Genomic DNA, 9,660 nt, shown 5'->3' on the forward strand with positions numbered 1-9,660 from the left:
AATAGATATTGTATCCCACTTCCACTCTGGAATGGTATGTGGTTGCAAAAGACCCGCCAGATGTTGATGCTCTGCCTTCACTCGCTGGCACTCAAGACATATAGCAACAAAATCAGCAACATCATGTGTCATCCCTACCCAAAAGTATAGTTGTTTGAGATCAGCATGCATCTTCTTAACACCAAAATACGATGCACAATGTGCTTCTGAAAAAACCATGGTATGAAGATCACCTAACAATGGTACATAGATATGCCCCATGTGACATAGTAGTCCATCAAACTTTAGAACATAACCAAAAAATCTCCCCTCAAGGGTACATCCAGACTCAATCTCTACCCTCACCTCCTGATACCAAGTGTCATTAGGCAAAGCCTCCAAGATATGGCTTCGCAAGTCCACTCCCAATGACATTACTAATACCTCATGTCACCTTCTACTCAAAGCATCCATCATGACATTCTCCTTCCCTTTAATGTAATGAAAATCAAATTCATACTCGCACAAGAACTCCATCCAACAACCCTATCATGCATTCAAGTTTGGCTGAGTAAAGATATACTGCAAGCTCCTATGATCACTATGCAACTCAAACCTATGTCCCAAAAGAAAATGCCTCCAATGGACAAGGGCATGCACTATGGCCATGAGTTCCAAATCATGAGTGGGGTAGTTAAGCTCATGGTCCTTGAGTTTTCTAGACTCAAAAGCAATCACTCAACCATCCTGCATTAACACCGCACCTACTCCTTCCAATGAAGCATCTATGCAAACCATGAAATCACCTACAAGATTAGGCATTGCAAGGACTGGTGCACTAGTCAAGCACTCCTTAAGATCATTCAATGTTGCCTCACACTAGTTTGACCAAACAAACTTCTTCCCTTTCCTCTGAAGAGAAGTGATGGGATGGGCTACTCGTGAGAAATCCTTCACGAAGAGATAGTAGTAACCTACTAATCCCATGAAATTATGAAATTTTGAGGCATTAGTTGGTGCCATCCAATCCATGATAGCATGAATCTTCTCTGGATCCACTGCAATTCCATCACTAGTGATAATATGTCCCAAATCTTTCACCTCAGACTAGAAGAACCCACATTTACTCAAGTTTCCATACAACTAATGGTCTGTCAAGCACTACAATATGTGACATAAATGGACTTCATGCTCCTCCATAGTCTTCGAATAGATCAATATGTCATCCAAGAAATTAATGACACATTGATCAAGATAAGTGTAGAATACACCATTCATCAAACTCATAAACACTAATGGTGCATTGGTTAACCCAAAGGGTACAACCATGAACTCATAATACCCATACCGTGTACGAAAAGTTATTCAATGAATATCAGGCTCCTGGATACAAAGTTGATGGTATCTCAACTTTAGATCAATCTTTGAGAAAACTCGTGCTCCCTTCATCTAATCGAACAAGTCATCTATTCTTGGCAAAGGATAATGATTCTTCACCATCACCTTATTCAACTGTCGATAGTCACTACACAAATGCAAAGAACCATCCTTCTTCATGAAGATGACTTGTGCACCCCATGGGGATACACTAGGATGAATATGGCCCTTAGCCAACAATTCCTCCAACTACAATCTAAGCTCACTCAACTCTTGAGTAGTCATGCGGTAAGGAGCTCATGAAATTGGCTCCACTCCTGGTACAAGATTAATCTGAAAATCAATGTCACATTGTGGTGGCATACCTGAAATCTCATTAGGAAATATATCAGCATACTCACAGAGGAGTGGGTGAACATCAAGTGTCACTATAGAGCCCTTGGCTTCCTAGAGATCATTGAGAGACACAAGGAAAAACTAGCAACCCTTCCACACACTCTGCTTTAGCTAATTAGTTGAGATCATACAAAGCAAGGTAGTTCATTGGACTCCCAAAACTTCCACCTATCCACCTATGTCATTAACACATTGAACCACCTTACGATGGCAATTGATATTTGCCTGATGGGTGGCTAACCAACCCATGCCCAACACAATGTCATACAATTCCAAAGGTAGAATGTGTAGATCCACTGTGGTGGTGAAGGTTCCCAAATTCAAAAAACTCCTAACCAATGAGTCAACAACCACCTTAGAACCCATGGCTAACTCCACTTACCACCTATCAACCTGACACATTGCCACTATCCCACATTGTTGATCAAGAGATGGTGATACAAAAGAATCTAAAGCACCAGAGTAAAATAGAATTGAAGTAGAAATACCATGCAACATACTTGTAGCCTCAACTACCATACCTTGATGCTCAGCTTAACAATTGTCAACTGCCACCAAGACTTTGTGATTTCAACCAGCATCTCCTATAGTAGGTTCAGATCTTGTTGTGCCCTTACTAGGTCTTGTGGATGGTTTGATGGAACAATCATAAGATTTATGGCCAGGTTGGCCACAAGAATAATAGTTCCCAGAAAATTTGGGTCCTATCCCATGACCACCTTGAGTAGCACTAGGATATGGTGCACTCTCTCTGCTAGAATTCTGCTAACTATTCTAAGGAGGACGATCTTGTTGAGATTTTGGTCCTCAATTCTTGTTATCACCTTTCTTTCTAGAAGACTATTAACCCTTTCCCCAAAATCCTCGCAGATAGCCATGGCATTTTCCACATTGAGGAGGTTCTAATTGAGCTTGACCCTTTCCTGATGATTGGGTAAACTATGCATCCTACCCTAGATTCTTAGCACTTTGGTTCTGAGAACTAGATTCGCTACTGAAGCCTCTAGCCAGGTTTTCCTCTGCAATTCATGCCTTCTCTACAACAAAAACAAGAGTCCTAGGTTCATGCATGCAAACTTCTCTAATGAGGGAGTCCTTAAGGCCTCAGATCAAATGATGAGCTAAGAGCAAGTCATCATTATTGTAGCATGAATACTACCTAAGTTCAAAGAATCAAATTTTGTACTAATCCACAGTCATGTTCACTTGCCAGATTTCATGGAATGTTGAGATAATGGGTGTTGCACACATTGCATAATATTGTTATATTTTATTATTTTATTTTATTATGTAATGTTATACCTAGATGGACGTGCAACATGTAAAGATTTTGATGGAATATTCTTGATGAGTTGTATTGTAACATTGTGATAATATTTCATGTAATTATTTAATATTGGGGAAAAGAATTAAATGGCCAATATTAAATGTGGGGTCAGTGGGTTAGGTAGCACATGGTATATGTAATACCACCTAGTGGTTTTCTGGGGCTTGCTACTATATAAGCAGCCACAAGGCTAGTTGTTGTAGAGAAAGAGTGAGAAAGGCAAGAGTCGAGTGGGACAAGGCTTGACAGGTTAGCCAAGGGAGCATTTGTGAAGGTTGGAAGCATGGCATGGGATGTGTGGATTCATGCTTGTTCACATAGTTTTCTTGGTTGTGGCTATGGCCATGAAGGCTTCCATGATTGTATGGCAATGGTATTTTTTGCTAAATAATACATGGTGATAGATGCTTTTGGAGGCTGGGTTTTTCCCTCAATGAGGGTTTCCTAGGGTATATCTTGTGTCACAATTTTTTGGGTATGTTGTCTATTCTCTTGCATGTGGATTTTAATTCCATGTTTATTTCAAATTTATGATGGGTTATATGGAAATGATTATATTCTTTCTTGCCAAGTTTTCTTACAAGTGGTATCAGAGCTATGGTTTTATTATTGTAACCCTAGATTGAATCCATGGGAATGCATGAGAGGATAAAAGAAAGGGAAAGATATATGAATGATTTATTGTAGATCTGAGGGTTCTTGGGTTTGCTATTATGATGGGATGTTAAAATATTTGCGCTGTGAAATTGTTGGACAAAAGGGTTTTTCGGATGTTTCATTTAAATGAGGGTTTTAGAGGTAGCATGCAGAAATGACCTCCTAGGTAAAAACAAACCTCACCATTGGATCTGGGTCGACATTTCCATAAATTTTGATATATAATATGCCCTAGTTTGGCCATGTTAAGAGGAAATGAAAAAGATTTTTAGTTTCAGCCCATGATGGCCATCAAATTTAATCCCGTCAGAATTTTCGTCACAGAAAAAAAATGAAAAATGAAAAATTGTAGTGAAAATGGTAAAAAGACTGTCTTAGTAAAATGGCCATAACTTTCTCTTAGAATATTAGATTTTAGAGTTCTTACGGGTGTTGGAAAGCTAATTCAGAGCACTACAACATGGTATAGGTTTGGTTCTATGATTTTGAGATGTTTTTAGTTTTTAAAAGCCCTAAAGGTAGATGTTGTTTATTTTGAGCACAAATTAGGGCATAACTTGGGCATATGGAGTCAGATTTTGGACTTCGAGTAGTCAACAGAAAGCTCTTGGAGAGCTCTACACATTGGTTCAAATTTGGTGCAGGCTTGGCATGATTTATTTGGTGATATATTGATCTGAATAGTTTATAGGTATATTTTCACTATGGTAACATTGTGAGTTTATGGCATTGAAGATTTAAGATTTGATGTCATTTTATACTCAGTTCATATTTCAGATTGGTCTCATGATGATATGGTTATCAGTGTTTGGCTTGAATATGTATGACGATTTGTTGGATCTACAAGTTGTGTAGTGTTGTAAGTAGTCTATACTTATAGGTTGCATTTATGGCTTGGTTATGGGTTGGCTTTGCCCATTGATCTTTCATTATTGATGCATATTAAAATTGGTGGCTTGGATTTGGGTTGTTTATGCCCTAAGTCACATGATTTGTTGATTTTTCTTCATGTAGAAGGGATGAGATGTTGTTATCAAGTATATTCATGGTGAAGGATTGTGGTTGACTATTTTATGCTGACAGGTTGGACACTTTGAGAGACAGATGCTCGGTTCATGGATGTGATCATGGTGCCATGGAGATTGGCATGACATGATTGGCTATATAGGTACATCCTTGATGTTCATTAGCTTGGATTTTTTGATTTAGTTATGGTGGTATATCTTCTTGGTTGAGGATCATGGTTATTTGGTTTCTTTTGAGGAGCTCATGATGTGCACTTTGAGTTCTTTGATGGTTTGATGCTTTGGTTGATTATCATGGTTAGAGGATGGGTTTTTTCATCATTATGTCATGGATAGCTTAGATGCATGGTTTAGTGGGAGCTTGTGATAGTGATGGGGTGATAGTGCAGGATTAGTTCCTAGTTTGGTTTGGATCTTCATGTAGGAGATGGATTTTATGATGCCATAGGTGGCTTGGTACCACAGTTGAGTGGGAGCTTTTTTTTGGCATTGATATATTTATTGAGTTTTTGCAGATGTTGAAGGTTTGTCTTAGATCATGTTGCTCCAGAAGCATCTCTGACATTTGCATGGTGCACTTTTTATCTTCATGGTGTGTGGAGATGGTTCTTCTTGGTATTTGGAGATGGTTTTCTTCATGGTGTGTGGAGATGGTTGCATCTTGAGGACTCATAGGGTTCTTGGCAAAGGTGTGGTTTATGCTTTTATTTGGCATGTTATCCTTGGTATGAGGATGGTTTCATTATTATGTCATGGTATACTCTTGATACGCATTTAGAGTTGTGACATGTTATAGTATGTTCATGTGGAGCATGTTATCTCTTTGGTTGAGAAAGTTAGATCATGTTGTCATGTTTATGTTCCTGAGGCCATGGTTGGAACTTTGACATTGATCTTGGTATAGTTTCTTGGTATTGGGCACACTGATCATAAGCTAGATACTTCATGATATTACTATGTTGCATTTGGAGTTGGCATGGATTGATTGGTTACAGGTGCTCATGGATACTTAGAGATGGTGGTGATGTTGCTTTCTCTTGGACTAGAGAAGTATTTGTTGGGACGACTGATGGTTTCAATAGGAAGTCCGAGGGATAGTCACCTGATATGGACTTGAGAGGAGATTGTTCTTAGATGAGTCTTGGTTGGAGACTTGGGTATCTTGATGAGCATTCACATTCCCCACTCTTGGTCTACTCGGAAGTTTACTACTTAAAAGGTATAGCCCATTATTTGTCTCAGTTGCATTATATTTATGCTTGTCTTTCATGGATATGGATCTTGAGCTACGGTACATGAGTTAGTTCTAGAGGGTTCATTTGAGAGATGGTTTAGCATTGGTTATCTCCATTTGCATATGTTGTTATGCTGGTTGAATTTGGGAGATGGTTTTATATTGGACATATTCCTTGGTTTAGGAATGAGTTTATTGAGTTTGATCTTCTTGTGAGAGGCTTACATCCATGATTAGTTATATGGTATGGTTTGAGTGTTGTTGAGGTTTCTTGTTGGGGTTTTATGGAGGAGATCATACTTGCACAGTTTACTTCTAGAGGTGTGTGTAGAAGAACATGATAGAGGTTATGATTTGCATGTTTTCTTTGGTCTTGGTTATCTTCCTGGATGTTCAGTTTCAATTACATTCGATGTAAGATTGGTTGGAGATTGTGATCACTAGTTTGTGCTCATGTATGTCATGTGAGAGATGACATGGTTATTTCTTTATCTCTTTCCTCTGTTGGTTGTGGAGAACTTGGCAGAGCATTGGAGACTTGTTATAAATGTTGTTCTTATAGGATATTAGTTTATGTATTGCAGATTTCCTTGATACTACATGGATTCACTTCTTTGAGATGTTGTGAGTGGATTGGTTATAGATTTGGCATTATCTTTTGCAGTGGGAGCTTCTTGGTATATATGTGGTAGGTATTGCTCTTGAGGCTTGTGATTGTAGGTTATAGATTGGATATGTCAGTGATATGAGATTCACTTGTTATACCTTTGAGGTATGGATAGTTGGATGGGTTTGGCACTTGTTGTGGGTGCTATTTCAGCTATGGATATTTTGACAACTACGAATACATGTGATTATCTTTAGATCAGATTTTTTGTGCTTGAAATTTTAGTTGGTACATGATTTTATGATCTTCTAATGTGACAAGTTGGGTGGCTTTCTCTTTGGATGGCTTCTATGTATGTCTAGTGGTAGTGGCATAATAGGAGGTGAGATCGTTCATGTTTGAGATGCTAGATACTTTGATTTTGCTGCGAGTACCAGGATGCAGCACTCGGTGTATTTTGATCCATGATGGTGGATGTGCTAGGAGGGATTGTTCCCTTGTTCATTTATGTGGCTACAGATTGACCCTATGCAATGTATACAACAAATGGGAAATTGTTGAGATAAAGGGTGTTGCACACATTGCATAATATTGTTATATTTTATTATTTTATTTTATTATGTAATGTTGTACCTAGATGGACGTGCAACATGTAAAGATTCTGATGGAATATTCTTGATGAGTTGTATTGTAACATTGTGATAATATTTTATGTAATTATTTAATATTGGGGAAAAGAATTAAATGCCCAATATTAAATGTGGGGTCAGTGGGTTAGGTAGCACATGGTATATGTAATACCACTTAGTGGTTTTGTGGGACTTGCTACTATATAAGCAGCCACAAGGGTAGTTTTTGTAGAGAAAGAGTGAGAAAGGTAAGAGTTGAGCGAGACAAGGCTTGACAGGTTAGCCAAGGGAGCATTTGTGAAGGTTGGAAGCATGGCATGGGATGTGTGGATTCATGCTTGTTCACATAGTTTTCTCGGTTGTGGCTATGGCCATGAAGGCTTCAATGGTTGTATGGCAATGGTATTTTTTGCTGAATAATACATGGTGATGGATGCTTTTGGAGGCTTGGTTTTTCTCTCAATGAGGGTTTCCTAGGGTATATCTTGTGTCACAATTTTGTGGGTATGTTTTCTATTCTCTTGCATGTGGATTTTAATTCCATGTTTATTTCAGATTTATGATGGGTTATGTGGAAATGATTATATTCTTTCTTGCCAAGTTTTCTTACATGGAACTCATCAGCACAAGACTCTTTGAACTGAGGAGATAAGAATCTCTCTCAGAACCTCTCCTCAAAGATCTCCTAGGTGAGATTGGCAACACTAACCTAAAGCTTCTAGCTCTCAATATTCCACCAAATGGATGCTTGGTCCCTCAACTACATAATTTCACAACAGGCTCTCATGTTGGCTGAGTATGGATACATGGTGAAGTAGTGCTCCATCTCCAACAACCAAGTCTTAGCTTTGAGGGCACTTCCCTTGCCATCATACGGTGGCAGTCTGGAACTCTAAAGGGATTTCATGATATCCAACCTGATGGAATCCTTACTATTACGATCTCTACCACCTCGATGGTGCCTTCTTCCCTATGGTGGAGTAAGAGAATGCTCACACTCATGTTTCTCCTCTCTATGCTCAGAGTGATGGGAATCCCCTTGATGAGATCCCTCTTCCTGATTATGATCCTTTTGCACTCCTCAACATGAGGTCCCAACTAAGAAAGAATCTCCTAGAGTACTAGCAATAATACCCCCACACCATCCTGATTAGTATTATTACCTTGTTCTCCCTCTCCATCTTGGCATTCCTCTTCATGGTGTTCTTCCTCTTGAACAACCTGATGGTTACCACCTCGACTAGACCTACATGCAGGAGACATCACTATGGAAGCAACAAGATAATGTTAGAACAATCAAATTATAAGCCTAAGAGTCAAAACCATGAACGAACAAAATATCAAAATCATAAATCATAACATAGAAATACACAACATCAACAAAATCATAGTGGAAGCATAACACAGAGATCCCAATGTTGCAAGATGGGCTCTGATACCAAATGTAATGCCCCACCTGGAGATCCTCGGAAACAAGAATGAAATACAAGCAAGATAAAAAAATAAATTAAAACAAGCGAAAGAGCACAAAGCAACAATCATACACAGATCATAAAGATCACAATGAAAGACTGACACACAATTCAACACCAATAGATCTCCAAATGCCACTACTACCAAAACCACAAAAGAGAAAGCATAAGAGATCGACCAAGCTAAAAGGTCAAAGCAAACTCCTAAAAATTGGCTAAGTCTGAATTTTGAAGCCTTGAAATTTCCTAGAATCTTTATCTTAGTCCGTAGAAATCTGAAACCCATCTCAAATGAATCGTCGCATATATTAAAATATATCATCAACTTATGTATAAGGAATTAAATAAACATCAAGGAATTAAATATAAACCAACTTATGTATAAGGAATTAAATATAAACCAACTTATGTATAAGGAATTAAATATACATCAATTTATACTTAAACGATATATTTTAAACCCCAAAGGACTACAACAAAAAGATGCAAAATTGGATTACAATAGAAACAACTTGGATCCAAAATGTGGCACCATAGGGTTGAAGAACACCAAAGAGGGTATCTAAATCAACTCTCAAAAAATTTAGACCAATTCTCAAGATGATGTCGAGTATAATATAGAAGTCGAGCTACAGTGTGTGTCAAACCAGAGATTCAATAGGTGTCGAGTGAACTTCAGGTGCCGAGCAAAGTTTAAGTGCGGAGTGAAGTTTAAGTGTTGAGTGATAAGTGATGCTAACCAAAGTATAGATGTTGAGTGAAACAAAATTACTATAGGAGTTGAGTGAAACTAAACTCCTATGTGTGTCAAGTATCAACAACTAGTAAGTGCCGAGTAACACAAAATCAGCATATGGGTTCTTATCTTCACAAACTCAGATATAAACCATTTTTGAAGCTGACTCTAGATGAATCTCTAAGGATCTTGAAGATAAGATCGAATTTTTTGTATTACCT

This window comes from Cupressus sempervirens, chromosome 8 (genome assembly GCF_028749045.1).
Source record: "Cupressus sempervirens isolate cs-2001-9-10 chromosome 8, ASM2874904v1, whole genome shotgun sequence".
Lineage (NCBI taxonomy): Eukaryota > Viridiplantae > Streptophyta > Pinopsida > Cupressales > Cupressaceae > Cupressus > Cupressus sempervirens.